Here is a 17,862-nt window from a genome sequence, read left to right as displayed (position 1 = left end):
CCTCAAACCCATTCTTCCTCCCAAATCTTGAATATTACAACCTTGGGAGGAGGAGGGAGAGGAAGCCTTTGTGTACAGAGACAGCCATGATTGTGTGGTGAGAGTGCACTAAATTAGGGAGTTGACACGTCATGAGTTTGTTGAGCCAATATTAAGCCTACTACGTGACCACTAACTCTACCAGCAAATCCCAAAGCACAACATGACTCACATTAGTCACTAATTGTTGCAAGAACTAAGGAAAGTGCCAGTTTGGTTAGTCTATTAGCTCAGATTATATTGGCCAATTATTTTCTGTTTCTAGGATTAATCGTTAGGGCATAGGACAACACCATCCACAATGGTAAGTGTGTCTAGCTAACCACATTTAAGTGCTACATTATAAATATTATATTATTATTTGTTCTTGATAGATGTTACTTTGTATCATTTTCCCAGGTATATTGTGAGCACACCAGAAATCAGTAGAGTTGTGCCATCCCACGACCAATGTTCGCCATTAATACACGTCCAGAACAGACTACATGTGGCAGACCAAAGTCTGATGTTGGAGGGCCCACCCAGCTCGCACACTAAACAACAGCTGAGGCTATATAAATTCCTAACTAAACAGTAGTAGTGTAATATAGCATATTGGCTTAAATCTACTGTATAATTACAGTAAGATTAAAATATGAAATTTCCCCAAAATGTGTGAAAGAAAATTTATTGGTGACATTAAATACAATCTCTTGAATTAATACTCAAATATATCACCGGTAGATTCCCCACATCTTGAACACTCATGTTATTATGCATGTATTATGAACATCTCATGCACTATGGTAACAAAGGAAATGCGCATTTAAATATAAATTGATGTATCATTAATTTTAAAATCTAAGTATTTATTAATTTATGGTTATGTGCTATATATGTTAGTAATATTTTTGTTTGGCAAGAAAACATTTTAAGATTTTTAAATTAATTATTTTTACAGGGTAGGTTTATCCTCAGGTCCTAATGGAAAAAAGTGTAATATATATTTTCCATTTTAAACATTACACACTTTTTCTCCTAATGTAAGCTATTGTAAATGTTGAGAGAGCATTAAAAAAAAAAAATATTATTCTATATAATTATGAATTTTATTCTTAGGTAATATACTCTCTAATCTCAAAAGGCTCTCCAAGTAAGATAATATGTCGGTGATCTTAATGCTCAGAACTTATTTATTTATTCACAAATTTTCATGAAAGTATAGGGGATTTAAAAATATTATCAACATGCGCATGGTACACTGGATTGGTAATTTCTTGTAAAAATTGTATATTGTACACATTTACACAAATGACAGATCACATGAGGGGCCCATTGTACCTGACCCTTGTGCTGTGGCTATATTTATAATAAGACATCCGTCAGTTCTGTAGTTATTCAGTACTTGTAATAAGACATCCCAAATTCTTTGGTTGTATTTATAATAAGGCATTTCTTGGTTCTGTAGTTAGCTTATAATGAGACATCTCAGTACTGTGGCTGTATTTATAATAAGACATCCCTCAGTGCTGTTCCTATATGTATAATGATACGTCCTTCAGTGTACATTTATCACAGTACAAAGATTGTGCCGTAGGCACAGAGAACACTGTATAAACATCAGAGGTCCGCGGTTGTTCAACGTCCTCCCAGCAACTATAAGAAATATTGCCGAAACAACCGTAGACATCTTCAAGAGAAAACTAGACTGTTTTCTAAAAATCGTGCCGGACCAACCAGGCTGTGGTGGGTATGTGGGCCTCCGGGCCGCTCCAAACAACATCCTAGTGGACTAAACACTCAGGGGTTGGGGAGTAGAAGAACTCCCAGAACCCCATCAAGCAGGAGCTATATATATATAATAAGACATAATATATTTATATATAACATATATATATATAATATATTTTTTTGACAGACATTTAGTTATATCTTTAAAAAAAACTTACCACGGGATTTGTTTGGGATGTTTACAAAGTTGTACACAGATGCCAACTTTCCTGCTAGTGAACGCATGTGGAAAAGTACATTTGGATGTTTGCTTTTATACTTGCTGATTTAAGGGAAATATTGTAGAGTATATTTTATGTCTAGCATATTTTCTATTATCTTACTATTTATGAATAATACCAGTGGTTTACATATTGTAATGTTTTTCCATTCTATTGTGCTTTTGACAATTAATCAAATTGTTTTATATTTCTACAAGAGAGAATTAGATTATTCTACTTATTTAATATTGAGTACCATCTGTTGACTACAGAGGTAACACTATAACCTGGGTGCTCTATTATGGTTGCTCTTTACTGATTGCCATGTAGTAACTTGAATTATTTATGCATCTGACAGTCCAAGTATTTTTGGCATCTTTTAAGAATATTTGCTTTAGTAATAAACAAAAGCTCATGCATTTTAGTAGGAATCTGGTCACATATCACGAATATGTTACTAAGATTTTTCTCTAATATATAGAATACAAGAATCTATTTAGGAGAGAAATACTAATAATAATTGTCTATAAGACTTAACTAATGAAATGTTGGATATTTCATTAGATAATACTTAGGCTTTTTGGATCAAATAACTTTAAAGGTCTATACATTAAAGTAAACTGTACAAATATTTTTATTCAAAAGCAAAACATAATCATTGTTAAATGTTGAAAATTATATTATGAAAACATCTTGCCTAATAGCACACAAAAACATTTATAGAGAAGTAAATCAATATTAAATATTCATAGTCTAAACTACTTTAAAAAATAGAAAAATTTAAATATGAGCGCTCATTCAGGAGAAAAGCCATATCACTGTTCAGAATGTCAAAAAGGCTTTTCAGCAAAATCAAATTTAATAACTCACATGAGGATTCATACAGGAAAGAAACCATATCACTGTTCAGAATGTCTAAAAGACTTTACAGACAAATCAAATTTAATAACTCACATGAGGATTCATACAGGAGAAAAGCCATATCACTGTTCAGAGTGTCAAAAAGGCTTTTCAGCAAAATCAGATCTAATAATGCACATGAGGATTCATACAGGAGAGAAACCATATCACTGTTCAGAATGTCAAAAAAACTTTATGAAAAAGTCAGATATAATAAGGCACATGAGAATTCATACAGGAGAGAAACCATATCACTGTTCAGAGTGTCAAAAAGGCTTTTCAGCAAAATCAGGTCTAATAATACACATGAGGATTCATACAGGAGAGAAACCATATCACTGCTCAGAATGTCAAAAAAACTTTATGAAAAAGTCAGATATAATAAGGCACATGAAGATTCATACAGGAGAGAAACCACATCACTGTTCAGAATGTCAAAAAAGCTTTATACAAAAGGCCAGTCTAAGAGCACACATGAGGATTCATACAGGAGAGAAACCACATCACTGTTCAGAATGTCAAAAAAGCTTTATACAAAAGGCCAGTCTAAGAGCACACATGAGGATTCATACAGGAGAGAAACCATATCACTGTTCAGAATGTCAAAAAAACTTTACAACCAAATCATATCTAATACAACACATGAGGATTCATACAGGAGAGAAACCATATCACTGTTCAGAGTGTCAAAAAGACTTTACAGTCAAATCATCTCTAATAAAACACATGAGGATTCATACAGGAGAGAAACCATATTACTGTTCAGAGTGTCAAAAAGACTTTACAGTCAAATCATCTCTAATAAAACACATGAGGATTCATACAGGAGAGAAACCATATTACTGTTCAGAGTGTCAAAAAGGCTTTTCAGCAAAATCAGGTCTAATAATACACATGAGGATTCATACAGGAGAGAAACCATATCACTGTTCAGAATGTCAAAAAAACTTTAATCAAAAGTCAAATCTAATAACACACATGAGGATTCATACAGGAGAGAAGCCATATCACTGTTCAGAATGTCAAAAAAACTTTAATCAAAAGTCAAATCTAATAACACACATGAGGATTCATACAGGAGAGAAACCATATCACTGTTCAGTGACAAAAAAGACTTTTTACAAATATCCAATTTATTAAAGCAGATTAGGATTCATACAGCATAAATGCCATTTGAATTTTGTCTAAAATGCTTTTCATGTAAATCAAATAGAGTAAGACATATGAAACATGATAGAATTTACGTTTAGGTGTGACGGGTTGTGGTATCGCAGCTATACTGAACCAAGATGGTATGGCTCTCCCGCACATAATAAAACAAAATGCTGCTATTGGCCTTGCAGTGTGTAAGTCGCAGGTGGAAACAAATAAAAAACATCAAACAAATAATTAAACAATTTACTGAAATACTAATGAACATAAATGCCCCTGAAAATACTTGGCTCTCATGTAATGTAAAAGTGAACAAGTTAGTATGACCTTAAATGTAAAAATAAACTACAGTATAAGCAATGAATAAAAGCATAAAGATATACTGGTGTACTGAAGACAGCTACCATACCACCATGGCATCAATCACACGACATTGGCTGAAGGCAGGCGACGGGTGAGACACACAAAAGTGATCCTAGAGCACAAAAAGAGAGAGTGGCTCTCCAGGGAGAGAGCGCCCTTTATATAGTCCGGCGGTGATGACTCATCCAGTGTCAACGCGAGGTGAACCTCGCGTTTTTACAGTTCTTGATGAATATGGAGTTCCAAGAATCCGGGCCTGGTGCAGAGTGCATAGGCATACTGTTTATGGCTTCTTCAAAATCCAGTGGGGATCTTCTTGAGGTTATCTTGAGATGATTTCGGGGCTTTTTAGTGTCCCCGCGGCCCGGTCCTCGACCAGGCCTCCACCCCCAGGAAGCAGCCCGTGACAGCTGACTAACTCCCAGGTACCTATTTACTGCTAGGTAACAGGGGCATTCAGGGTGAAAGAAACTTTGCCCATTTGTTTCTGCCTCGTGCGGGAATCGAACCCGCGCCACAGAATTACGAGTCCTGCGCGCTATCCACCAGGCTACGAGGCCCTCCACCAGGCTACGAGGCCCCTACGAAGTGGTAGCGCAAAAAGCATTACAGAGGGCACAAAAGGTCTTTATCAGACATCTTAGATTATTACAATTTCATCTATCCTTCACACCTTATAGTTACAATGTTGGCTAGTTACAGAGAAAGTGCTATTACAAGAGCTATATATTTACAGCAAGTCATTATACATTAATGGTAGGTCTTATCGCTAGTACATAATAGTTTGACCAATGGAGATATTACAGTCATAGGGGAGCTTCTGTTTATTATTAGTCTTCGCAATACGCTACTTATTTCTTAATTTCATATGTCGTTTATCTACTGGAAGCGAAATGTGGATACAGTGCAAGGATTTCAGGTAATTTATCCATGGTAATAAGATAGGTTGCCATATGATACAGAGCGAGCTTAAATTTATCTCTAAATGGCTCAATTTTACTACAATCGAAGATATAGTGTTCGAGTGTGTGTCCCTGTCTTTGTCCACACACTTTACACTTTACTTCATCTAGACCCCTATACAAGCCGAACTGCCAGAGATACTTGTAGCCAAGTCTTATACGAGCCGTGACAACATCTGTTAGTCTACTGACTTTGTTACTTGCCCCATACACATGTTTTACTTCACACATTTTATTGTGATGAACAATGGACCTGTTAGTTCCAGTTTGCACTGTTCTACTTTCTTCAAATCCATCCAGGAGTTTCCATCTAATGACACTTTTAAGGGACCTATTTGATAACTCAAGATTCCGTTCAATATTGTCTTTATTTACAGCCTTAACAAGGGCGTCAACTTTGTCATGTTCCTGCATGCCAATGTGAGAAGGCATCCACAACATTTTTATATTTACCCTCTTGCTAAGTATTCTTATATATCTACGTCTAGCTTCCAAGACAAGCACGTTATTACTTGATTGCAAATTATTTATTGCTCGTAGTGAGGAAAGGGAGTCGGAAATAATTAAGCTGTCTACTTCAGTGCCGTACCATCCCTACCTCCTTCCTTCTCACCATCCCATCTCCCTCCCACCGTGGCCCTCCCCATTGTGGTGACCTACCGAGGACGATCATCCCGTGACCCGACCTCTGACCTGGGGCCTGGTCATGGATCTGGTATCCTTAGGAGCTATTTTTCAAGTTCTTTTGAACACTGACAGGTCGGCCAGTTTCACCCCCCCCCCCCCACTGTGTGTAGCGGGAGTGTTGAAAAGTGTCTATGTAACCCTTGCCTTGCGGTTACCTTGCGATGATTTCGGGCCTCAACATCCCTGCGGCCCGATCCTCTACCAGACAACGAGGAGTGGACTGGACTGGTCAACCCTGGACAACAGCGGTTCAAAACAGGGCACACCTGCCTCTCACAATGACACGGCCACAGGTGCCATGGAAGACAAGCAAAACACTGACGTAATACACACACACACGTTGAAAAGCTTTCGACAAATGTGACTGGAGTTATTGCATGCAAAATGCGCACCAAAAATGCAATTCATAAGGCCATGAGGCACTGCAGGAAGAGCAAGGTCGCCGCATTGAAAGCTCAGGTGTAATAGGTCCACCTACCTGATGATGGTGGGGATCAATGTCCTCGCGGCCCAGTCTCCGACCAGGCTTCCTGGTTGGTGAACGGGTCAATCAGATACTTCGATGCAGCTGCTTGCAGTAAGAATAATAAAATCCAGGAGCGACAATGCGAGCAAAAGATTATGGAAGTGGAAAAGAATCCAGAATACTTTTCCCTCTTATGCAAAATCTAGAACAAAAACTACATCTAGCCTGGTTGACCTAACGATCAACTGGGAAGCCGAGTCGGAGACCGGGTCGCGGGGCTGTTGATCCCCGGTAGCTACACAAGGTAGGTAGGTAGGTAGCATTGGGTCACGGTAATGTAACTAACAGATGGTAAAGAAATGAGTAAAATGCCGAGGCTACCCCTACACGGGAGCCGGTCGGCCGAACAGACAGCACGCTGGACCCGCGATCCCGCGGTCCCGGGCTCGATCCCAGGCACCGGCGAGAAACAATGGGCAGTTTCCTTCACCCCACGCCCCTGCCACCTAGCAATAAAACAGGCACCCGGGCGTTAGTCAGCCGTCACGGGCTGCTTCCTGGGGGTGGAGGCCCGGTCGAGGACCGGGCCGCGGGGACACCAAAAAGGGTGATAGGGTGATGTCTGATATATGATTTGATGTTGGTATCATATCCATGAAAAATTCATATGGGTTATCAATCTTTAGTGTGTTTAATGACTCGCTGAAAACAGAGTCGTACTGCTTCCTCAGTAACTCGCTCATTTCTTTGTTGTCATCGGTGAAAGTTCCATCTCCCTTTCGCAGGGGCCTGATACTAGATGTGGTTTTTGATCTTGATTTTGCATAAGAGAAAAAATATTTCGGATTTCTCTCTATTTCACTGATGGCCTTTTGCTCTCTTTGCCTCTCCTGGGTTTTGTATGATTCTTGTAGCTTGCGTTCAATTGTTTCTATTTCTCTACCTAACCTTCTTCGCCGTTCTTGAGATAGGGTGCGACTCTCAAGTTGTTCCGCAATTCGTTTTCTTCACCTATATAGGGAACGACGTTCCCGTTCCAATCTGCATCTCTTCCTCTTTTTTCTTAGGGGTATGCGGTTTGAACATGCGGTAGTAAGGTTGATGGATGGGCATCATATCAGGAAGCAGCTGGATATCATGTTGCACTAAATTACATTCCTGTGGAGTGTCTTGAAACAGTTGTTTATGCATAGATAGTAATTTAATTAAAGGAGCACTATTATTAGTGTTTTCTAGGGATTTTGGAAGATCTTTTAAAATCTCACTGTTAGACTTTATGGTCTCGATGGTATTTTTACCATCGGATAGCAGTATGTATTACTGTTAAGATATCTCTGTAAAAACGAATACAGATACTAACACTGGTGGCGAATTACCTTGATAACTCTTGAGCAGGTTGACGTGGCAGAGTTGTGTCTTGCGACGCCGGTCTAGAGTCTCTAGAATGTAGTTGTTGTTGTTCTTGCATTCTTTGATGCGATAAGGTCCTGAAAATTTACTTTTAAATGGAGAGGTTGGGATAGGAAAATAGGCTAGAACGAAGTCTCCTACATTAAACTTTCTTACCTTAGTGTTCTTGTCAGAGTGTGCTTTCATCTTATGTTGGGAGGTCAGTAAATTAGCACTAGCAAACTTATGTAATTGTTCAAGTTTATGTCTCAAGTTTTTAAGAAACTGAGGCACATTAACCCTTTAACTGCACGGCCTATAAATATGACACCCCCCCAGTGCGAAAGAAATAAATTCACGGGAAAAAATTCTTTTTAGTTCTGAAAGTGTCAAAAACCCCTCCCTGTATATGGGTATGAGTAGTATTTTTATATGAAGAGTATGGGTATGAAGAGACGAGTAGTATTTTTAATAAATATTTTGTATCTGTATTTACTAAAGAGGAACTTAACAATATGCCTTCAGCCGAACAAGTCTATGTGGGTGGGGACGAGGACAGGTTGACGAGTTTAGCAGTTACCAGGGAGGATGTTCTTAAACAAATAGTAAAACTCAAACCAAACAAATCCCCAGGGCCGGATGAAGTGTTTGCCAGGGTGCTTAAAGAATGCAAAGAGGAGCTTTGTGACCCACTGTCAACCATATTTAATAAATCAATAGAGTCAGGCAGAGTGCCAGAGTTTTGGAAAGTTGCTAATGTGATACCAGTTTTTAAGAAAGGAGATAGATCACTTGCGTCTAACTATCGACCAATTAGCCTAACGTCTATTGTGGGAAAGTTACTCGAATCTATAATAGCAAATAAAATTCGTCTTCATCTTGAAAAACATAAATTAATAATTGAGTCGCAACATGGTTTTATAAATGGCCGTTCATGTTTAACAAATTTGTTATCTTTTTATTCTAGCATAGTTGAGGCAGTTGATAGTGGTAAGGATTGTGATGTTGTGTACCTTGACTTTAGCAAAGCTTTTGATACAGTGCCACATGAAAGACTGATTAAAAAGATAGTCTCATGGTATTGGGGGTGCTATATTAAGCTGGATTAGGGCATGGCTATACCAAAGGAAACAGAGAGTTAGTATAAATGGAGTCAAGTCAGAGTGGGAAAATGTTGTAAGTGGAGTGCCTCAAGGCTCTGTCCTGGGACATCTGTTGTTTATAATATATATAAATGATTTAGATTCAGGTTTGAGGAGCAACATTTGCAAATTTTCGATGATACGAAAATCGGTAGGGAAATTAATTCGGAGGAGGACTCGCTATCACTTCAAGTTGATCTAGATAAGGTTTTGAAATGGTCAAAGGATTGGCAGATGCAGTTTAATGCTGATAAATGTAAAGTTCTGAGGTTAGGTAATGATGATAGAGTTACAAGATATGAGCTAGATGGTGTTGGGATTGCGAAGTCGAATTGCGAAAGGGATCTGGGAGTTATGATTAGTAAGAATTTAAAAAAGAGGATCAATGCATAAATGTTCGTAATAAGGCAAATCGGACACTTGGATTTATTAATCGCAGCGTTAGTAACAAGACACCTGGTGTGGTTCTTAAGCTATATCTTGCTCTGGTTAGGCCCCATTTAGATTATGCAGTTCAGTTTTGGTCGCTGTATTATAGAATGGATATAAATTCACTTGAACGTGTCCAGCGTAGAATGACTAAGTTAATTCCCCAAATTAGAAATCTTTTATATGAAGAAAGATTAACAAAGCTTCAGTAGCATTCACTGGAAAGAAGAGTTAGGGGTGACATGATAGAGGTTTACAAGTGTATGAATGGACACAACAAAGGGGATATTAATAGGGTATTAAAAGTATCTACACAAGACAGAACACGAAACAATGGGTATAAATTGGATAAATTTAGATTTAGGAAAGACTTGAGTAAATACTGGTTCGGTAACAGGGTTGTTGATTTGTGGAACCAATTACCGCGTAATGTGGTGGAGGTGGGATCCCTCGATTGTTTCAAGCGCGGGTTGGACATGTATATGAGTGGGATTGGGTGGTTACAGATAGGAGCTGCCTCGTATGGGCCAATAGGCCTTCTGCAGTTGCCTTTGTTCTTATGTTCTTAAGTTTATTTTGAAAAGAAACCTAAGAATTTGTTTGAAGATTCCTCGATGGACGAAATAATGCTGTGGTGCTGTGGCTAGCGCTGTGAACATCGTGAACAGCATTTAATCACTGATATTTGAACATTGTACCCATTCATTATCCCACTCTGGCTCTTCTATAATACTATCATAGCTAAATAATACAGGTTATATATATATATATATATATATATATATATATATATATATATATATATATATATATATATATATATATATATATATATATATATATATATATATACAGTGTGTCCTCACTTGAACGAACTATATGGGGCGAAGCCGATTCGTTCCAGTGCGGAATTCGTTCCATCCGTCCGGCCCCAACAACCTTCTTATTTTTTTTTTTTTTTTTTAAACATATGCCAGGACACATTAGTTTGTTTCTTTGTTGTGTGGTGCTTCATTATAATATCTTTCATGCTCTTTTGGTGTCAATAATAATCTGAGATGCGAGAATCACCATCCCCCACCCCACCCACACCATCCTCCACACCACCCACACCATCCCCCACACCACCCATACCATCCCCCACACCACCCACACCATCCCCCACACCACCCACACCATCCCCCACACCACCCACACCATCCCCCACACCACCCACACCATCCCCCACACCACCCACACCATCCCCCACACCACCCACACCATCCCCCACACCACCCACACCATCCCCCACACCACCCACACCATCCCCCACACCACCCACACCATCCTCTACACCACCCACACCATCCTCTACACCACCCACACCATCCTCCACACCACCCACACCATCCCCCACACCACCCACACCATCCCCCACACCACTAACACCATTCGCCCCCACCACCCACACTCCCCACACCACCACCCACACACCCCACACCACCCACATCATCCCCCACACCATCCACACCTTCCCCCACACCACCCACACCATCCCCCACACCCCCACACCATCCCCAACACCACTAACACCATTCGCCCCCACCACCCACACTCCCCACACCACCAACCACACACCCCACACTACCACCCACACACCCCACACCACCACCCACATCATCCCCCACACACCCCACACCACCCACATCATCCCCCCACACCCAACCACACCACCCACACCAACCCACCCACACCCAAACCACACCACCCAAACCATACCACACCACCCACACCGTGTATTGAAGCAGCAGGCTTGGAAGCGTCTCAACTCGCCCGACAAAAAAAAAATGATGGGTTGACAGGTCTCCTCTCACACCTCCAGGACCCCCCCACCCCCACCCCCCAGGTACCTGGCCATACACACCACAATGCCAAGTCAGCTATTGATTTCTTCAGGAAACAATAAAACGTGTTAATGATTAATAATGTATATTAATACACGAAAATTAACATATTTTGGCATAAATATTTTACAGCTAAGATTGAGATTTATAATAGAGTATGAATGAGAGGTTTGGCAGCCATGCGTGGTCACCACCCTTCTCTCTCCACTTCCACCTACCCTGACAACACCTTCCACCACTGACCCCACCTGCCTCTTTCCACCACCTGCCTCCCCTGACACCGCTTGCCTCCCCTGACCCCACCTGCCTCCCCTGACCCCACCTGCCTCCCCTGACCCCACCTGCCTCCCCTGACCCCACCTGCCTCCCCTGACCCCACCTGCCTCCCCTGACCCCACCTGCCTACCCTGACCCCACCTGCCTCCCCTGACACCACCTGCCTCCCCTGACCCCACCTGCCTCCCCTGACCCCACCTGCCTCCCCTGACCCCACCTGCCTCCCCTGATACCACCTGCCTCCCCTGACACCACCTGCCTCCCCTGACCCCACCTGCCTCCCCTGACCCCACCTGCCTCCCTTGACCCCACCTGCCTCCCCTGACACCACCTGCCTCCCCTGACCCCACCTGCCTCCCATGACACTGCCTGCCTCCTCTGACCCCACCTGCCTCCCCTGATACCACCTGCCTCCCCTGACCCCACCTGCCTCCCCTGACCCCACCTGCCTCCCCTGACCCCACCTGCCTCCCCTGATACCACCTGCCTCCCCTGACCCCACCTGCCTCCCCTGACACCGCCTGCCTCCCCTGACCCCACCTGCCTCCCCTGATACCACCTGCCTCCCCTGACCCCACCTGCCTCCCCTGACCCCACCTGCCTCCCCTGACACCGCCTGCCTCCCCTGACCCCACCTGCCTCCCCTGACCCCACCTGCCTCCCATGACACTGCCTGCCTCCCCTGACCCCACCTGCCTCCCTTGACCCCACCTGCCTCCCCTGACACCACCTGCCTCCCCTGACCCCACCTGCCTCCCATGACACTGCCTGCCTCCTCTGACACCACCTGCCTCCCATGACACCGCCTGCCTCCCCTGACCCCACCTGCCTCCCTTGACCCCACCTGCCTCCCATGACACTGCCTGCCTCCCCTGACCCCACCTGCCTCCCTTGACCCCACCTGCCTCCCCTGACACCACCTGCGACACCACCTGCCTCCCATGACACCACCTGCCTCCCATGACACCACCTGCCTCCCCTGACCCCACCTGCCTCCCATGACACCACCTGCCTCCCATGACCCCACCTGCCTCCTCTGACACCACCTGCCTCCCATGACACCGCCTGCCTCCCCTGACCCCACCTGCCTCCCTTGACCCCACCTGCCTCCCATGACACCGCCTGCCTCCCCTGACCCCACCTGCCTCCCCTGACACCGCCTGCCTCCCCTGACCCCACCTGCCTCCCTTGACCCCACCTGCCTCCCATGACACCGCCTGCCTCCCCTGACCCCACCTGCCTCCCATGACACCGCCTGCCTCCCCTGACACTGCCTGCCTCCCCTGACACCGCCTGCCTCCCCTGACACTGCCTGCCTCCCCTGACACCGCCTGCCTCCCCTGACCCCACCTGCCTCCCCTGACCCCACCTGCCTCCCCTGACACCACTTGCCTCCCCTGACCCCACCTGCCTCCCCTGACACCGCCTGCCTCCCCTGACACCACCTGCCTCCCATGACACCGCCTGCCTCCTCTGACACCACCTGCCTCCCCTGACACCACCTGCCTCCCCTGACACCGCCTGCCTCCCCTGACACCGCCTGCCTCCCCTGACACCGCCTGCCTCCCCTGACACTGCCTGCCTCCCCTGACACCGCCTGCCTCCCCTGACACTGCCTGCCTCCCCTGACACCGCCTGCCTCCCCTGACACCACCTGCCTCCCCTGACACCGCCTGCCTCCCCTGACACTGCCTGCCTCCCCTGACACCGCCTGCCTCCCCTGACACTGCCTGCCTCCCCTGACACCGCCTGCCTCCCCTGACACCGCCTGCCTCCCCTGACACCACCACAAATGATGCCAGCCACCTCACCAAGGCCTAACGTTCACACGACCTGTGCTTGTTTTATTGGCCTCCTCAAAATTTATTCTAAATAGGTATTAGTAGAGTACGTAGGCTGTTAGAGGGAGGGAGGGAGGGATCCAGGAAACAAACCCCCCCTTCCACCCCCCATCCCCCCAATGGCTCAGGGAGCGACCGGCCGGCCACACAATGCCGGCTGTTATCTACACCCCAATTGTATTAAAAATTCTGTGAAAAGGAAATGTGTTCAAACGGTTTAAAATATGTACTGTATATATTACAATTTTCACCATTATTATTGCTCCAATATGACATTTTTCTAATAAAAAGGCTATTTTCAGTGTAGATAATGCGATAATTATCATTAAATTGACTCTTGGCATCTGACGACGAGAGGAGAGTGAGTGGTCTCTGTGGTCAGGTGGAGGAAGGAGGGTGGGGGCGGGGGAGCACGTGTTTCCTCCTGACAACAACTCTCTCACCAATGCCCCCTGACACCATTTTATCACCATTTCTCCCTAGAAACAATGGGTAGGGATAATAAAACACTACATAACTGTTTACACTCTGGCGAATCATAGTTGATGACAGCCAGCTCTGACGCTCGGCCTCGGTGACCGCTTGGACGAACATTCCTCACTTAATCGAACATTTGTATGTTCCACTGAACATTTGGTACCGAATTCAATTTGTTCGGCTCTTCCGGGAATTCGATAGAGCGGGGTTCGTTAGTCTGAGGAAGCACTGTATATATATATATATATATATATATGCGAACAAGCCTGAATGGTCCCCAGGACAATATGCAACTGAAAACTCACACCCCAGAAGTGACTCGAACCCATACTCCCAGATGCCACGCAACTGGTATGTACAAGACGCCTTAATCCACTTGACCATCACGACCGGACATAATGAGGTGATAGCCGAGGCTATTTGAACCACCCCACCGCCGGCACTCGGATAGTAATCTTGGGCATAGCATTTTACCAAATCACCTCATTCTTTGGGGCACACGTGAGGAACACAAATGCGAACAAGCCTGAATGGTCCCCAGGACAATATGCAACTGAAAACTCACACCCCAGAAGTGACTCGAACCCATACTCCCAGATGCCACGCAACTGGTATGTACAAGACGCCTTAATCCACTTGACCATCACGACCGGACATAATGAGGTGATAGCCGAGGCTATTTGAACCACCCCACCGCCGGCACTCGGATAGTAATCTTGGGCATAGCATTTTACCAAATCACCTCATTCTTTGGGGCACACGTGAGGAACACAAATGCGAACAAGCCTGAATGGTCCCCAGGACAATATGCAACTGAAAACTCATATTGTCCTGGGGACCATTCAGGCTTGTTCGCATTTGTGTTCCTCACGTGTGCCCCAAAGAATGAGGTGATTTGGTAAAATGCTATGCCCAAGATTACTATCCGAGTGCCGGCGGTGGGGTGGTTCAAATAGCCTCGGCTATCACCTCATTATGTCCGGTCGTGATGGTCAAGTGGATTAAGGCGTCTTGTACATACCAGTTGCGTGGCATCTGGGAGTATGGGTTCGAGTCACTTCTGGGGTGTGAGTTTTCAGTTATATATATATATATATATATATATATATATATATATATATATATATATTATATATATATATATATATATATATATATATATATATATATTGACATTATTAGGCGATGCTGTAGTCACACGCTGAACAGCAGAGCTGTGCGCTCATGCTGCGAGCGCCAGCCTTGATTGCTCACTCACTACTGAGGCTCTGACACCTGGCAATGTGGACCATGATTTTTTTTAAAGATGGCGTCTGTTTACAAGAGCCCCGAGGAAGCTGATGTGAACCCCATGTACCCGCAGGAGTTTTGAATGGAACTTGAAAAATAAAAACACCTGGAGGCGCGTTGCACACCCGAAGCCTGGGCCTGCAGGTGCGTTGCGCAGTTAAAGGGTTAAAGGAATCACTGAATGTGGTTGACGTCAAGGAAGCTTTAAAAGCTTTAAGAGGACCATGATATTTACGACCGTAGAGCATCTCATAAGGAGATACTCCAAGGGACTCATTAGAAAGACTTCTGAAAATACACATAAAGAGATCTAATTGCTTATCCCAATCCTTCTCAGTATCAATACAATATTTCTTTAACAAAGACTTAATGGTTTGATGGCTACGTTCCAGAGATCCCTGTGAAGCAGGATGATATGGACTAGACAAGACTTGGTTGATGTTAAATTCCTGAAGGGTTTTCTTAAACAACTCACTGGTGAAATTAGTTCCACAGTCACTTTGTATCTCCTTTGGGAAACCATACTGGGTGAAGATCTTCAACAGATGCTTGACAACTGTAGCAGCCATAATATTCTTAACGGGAACTGCTGTTGGGAACCTGGTTGTATGACACATTATAGTGATGATGTACATGTTGCCTGTGTGGGTTTTTGGTAAGGGCCCAATGCAGTCGATTACTAACCTGGTAAAAGGTTAAAAAGGCACAGAAATAGGGATAAGTGGTGCTTTAGGAATACTGTACCTACATTTGGTTTTCCTGCCATTTGGCAGGTATGACAATTGGTAACATAGATCTTGACATCTCGTGCCATGCCTGGCCAAAAATAGTCTTGTAAAAGGGCATTATAAGTTTCATGGATCCCATAATGAGACATTGGGCCATGAGCTAAAGATACGATATCTTTTCTTAATGATGTTGGAACCACTAGTTGATTCATGTCGGCCCAATCATCCTCCGCCTTAAGCTTACTGGGTCTATATCTACGATACAATAATTGATTAGTGTCTATATAAAATCCTGGAATGGCATTGGTCTTAATCTGTGCTTGATAGAAAAGAGGAGTTGTGACAAATCTGCTTGTTGTAACTTACGGAACTCCAACTGGTTGAGATTAGGGGGGAGGCCTCGCACGTCTTGAGGGACAGCTGCTGCTACTTGTTGTGGTTTAGCGGCTTGAGCACGGGTAGTCACTAGAACAGGCTGGGAGATGTCTGTTGATTCTTCTGTCGCGGTTACCTCTTCCTCTGCTGCAAAAGTTATAGCGGGATCTTCTTCCGTGGCTGAGTCACATACCTGGGGTTTGTCGCAGATGATCAAATTGGTGGAATCTTGCTGGTTGGCTAAGTCGTTGCCCAGGAGAAGTTAAATTCCTGGCATGGGGAAAGGTTTTTCCCGAATAGCAACTTGGACCTTTCCACGAATGAATGGACACTCCAGGTAGACTGTGGCGAGCAGGTATGGTGTAGTTGCAGTGAGGTCAGTGATCAGGACAGTTTCTCCAGTGTAGGTGACTTGAGGTGCAGCAGCTTTTAGTAGAATAGACTGCAGCGAAGCTGTGTCCCTCAAGATGCGTATTGGGCTCTTACTCACGAAATTTTCACCATTGGCTGACACAGTTCCTGGATACACATGTCTGTCAAATAAAAGCCACTAAGCCTACCAAGTACAGGCTTGGTAGGCTTAGTGGGTGGATGCTTTGGCTTAGTTGAAACTGTACTGGTGGTTTTACACTTAGGATTTGGACACTGTTCAATGAGGTGTCCATATGTTTTGCAGTAATGACAGTAAAGTGCATAGTTAGTGTCTTTACTACTACCTTTAGGTGAAGCTTGACTGGACCAAGATGGTTTACTGTAACCTGAGTCAAAAGATTTATGAATGAAACTGTAAGTATCAGCTAACTGTACACATTTACTGAGGTTCGTCTCTTCCTTATCAGCAAGATATAGGCGTATGGGGTTTGGTATTCTGCGGGTAAACTCTTCCATCAGTATTAAATTAATAAGTTCTTGAAATGTGGTCACCTGAGTTGATTCTAACCATTTTAAAAAATACCTGGTTTTGGTCTGCACATACTCCACGTAGGTTTGAGCATGAGTTTTTATATAATCCCTGAAGCGTCGTCGGTAGCTCTCAGTGGAAAGTAGATAGGCGTCAAGGACTGCTTGCTTGAGTACTGTACATCGTAGTCAGTCTCGTTTGCAAGAGTACTGAGGGTTACCTGGTTGATACCTGGTTGATGGGGGTTCTGGGAGTTCTTCACCTCCCCAAGCCCGGCCTGGGGCCAGACTTGAGTTGTGAGAGTTTGGTCCACCAGGCTGTTGCTTGGAGCGGGCCGCAGGCCCACATCCCTACCACAGCCCGGTTGGTCCGGCACTCCTTGAAGGAAACAATCTAGTTTCCTCTTGAAGATGTCCTCAGTTGTTCCTGTAATATTTCTGATGCTTTCTGGTAGGACGTTGAACAACCGTGGACCTCTGATGTTCATACAGTGTTCTCTGATTGTGCCCATGGCACCTCTGCTCTTCACTGGTTCTATTCTGCATTTTCTTCCATGTCGTTCACTCCAGTACGTTGTTATTTTACTGTGCAG

The 17,862-nt window shown here is 44.1% G+C and overlaps 1 pseudogene; it reads left to right on the top strand.

Annotated features, from left to right (window-relative positions):
• Positions 1 to 4,441, top strand: part of LOC123747180 (zinc finger protein 271-like) — a 40,836-nt pseudogene extending 36,395 nt beyond the window's left edge.
• Positions 4,442 to 17,862: the final 13,421 nt, after the last annotated feature.

Source organism: Procambarus clarkii, chromosome 77 (assembly GCF_040958095.1).
Source record: "Procambarus clarkii isolate CNS0578487 chromosome 77, FALCON_Pclarkii_2.0, whole genome shotgun sequence".
NCBI classification, from domain to species: Eukaryota; Metazoa; Arthropoda; class Malacostraca; order Decapoda; family Cambaridae; genus Procambarus; species Procambarus clarkii.
Note: the sequence above shows the minus strand (reverse complement) of the source record. Positions and strands in the feature narration are given on the sequence as shown.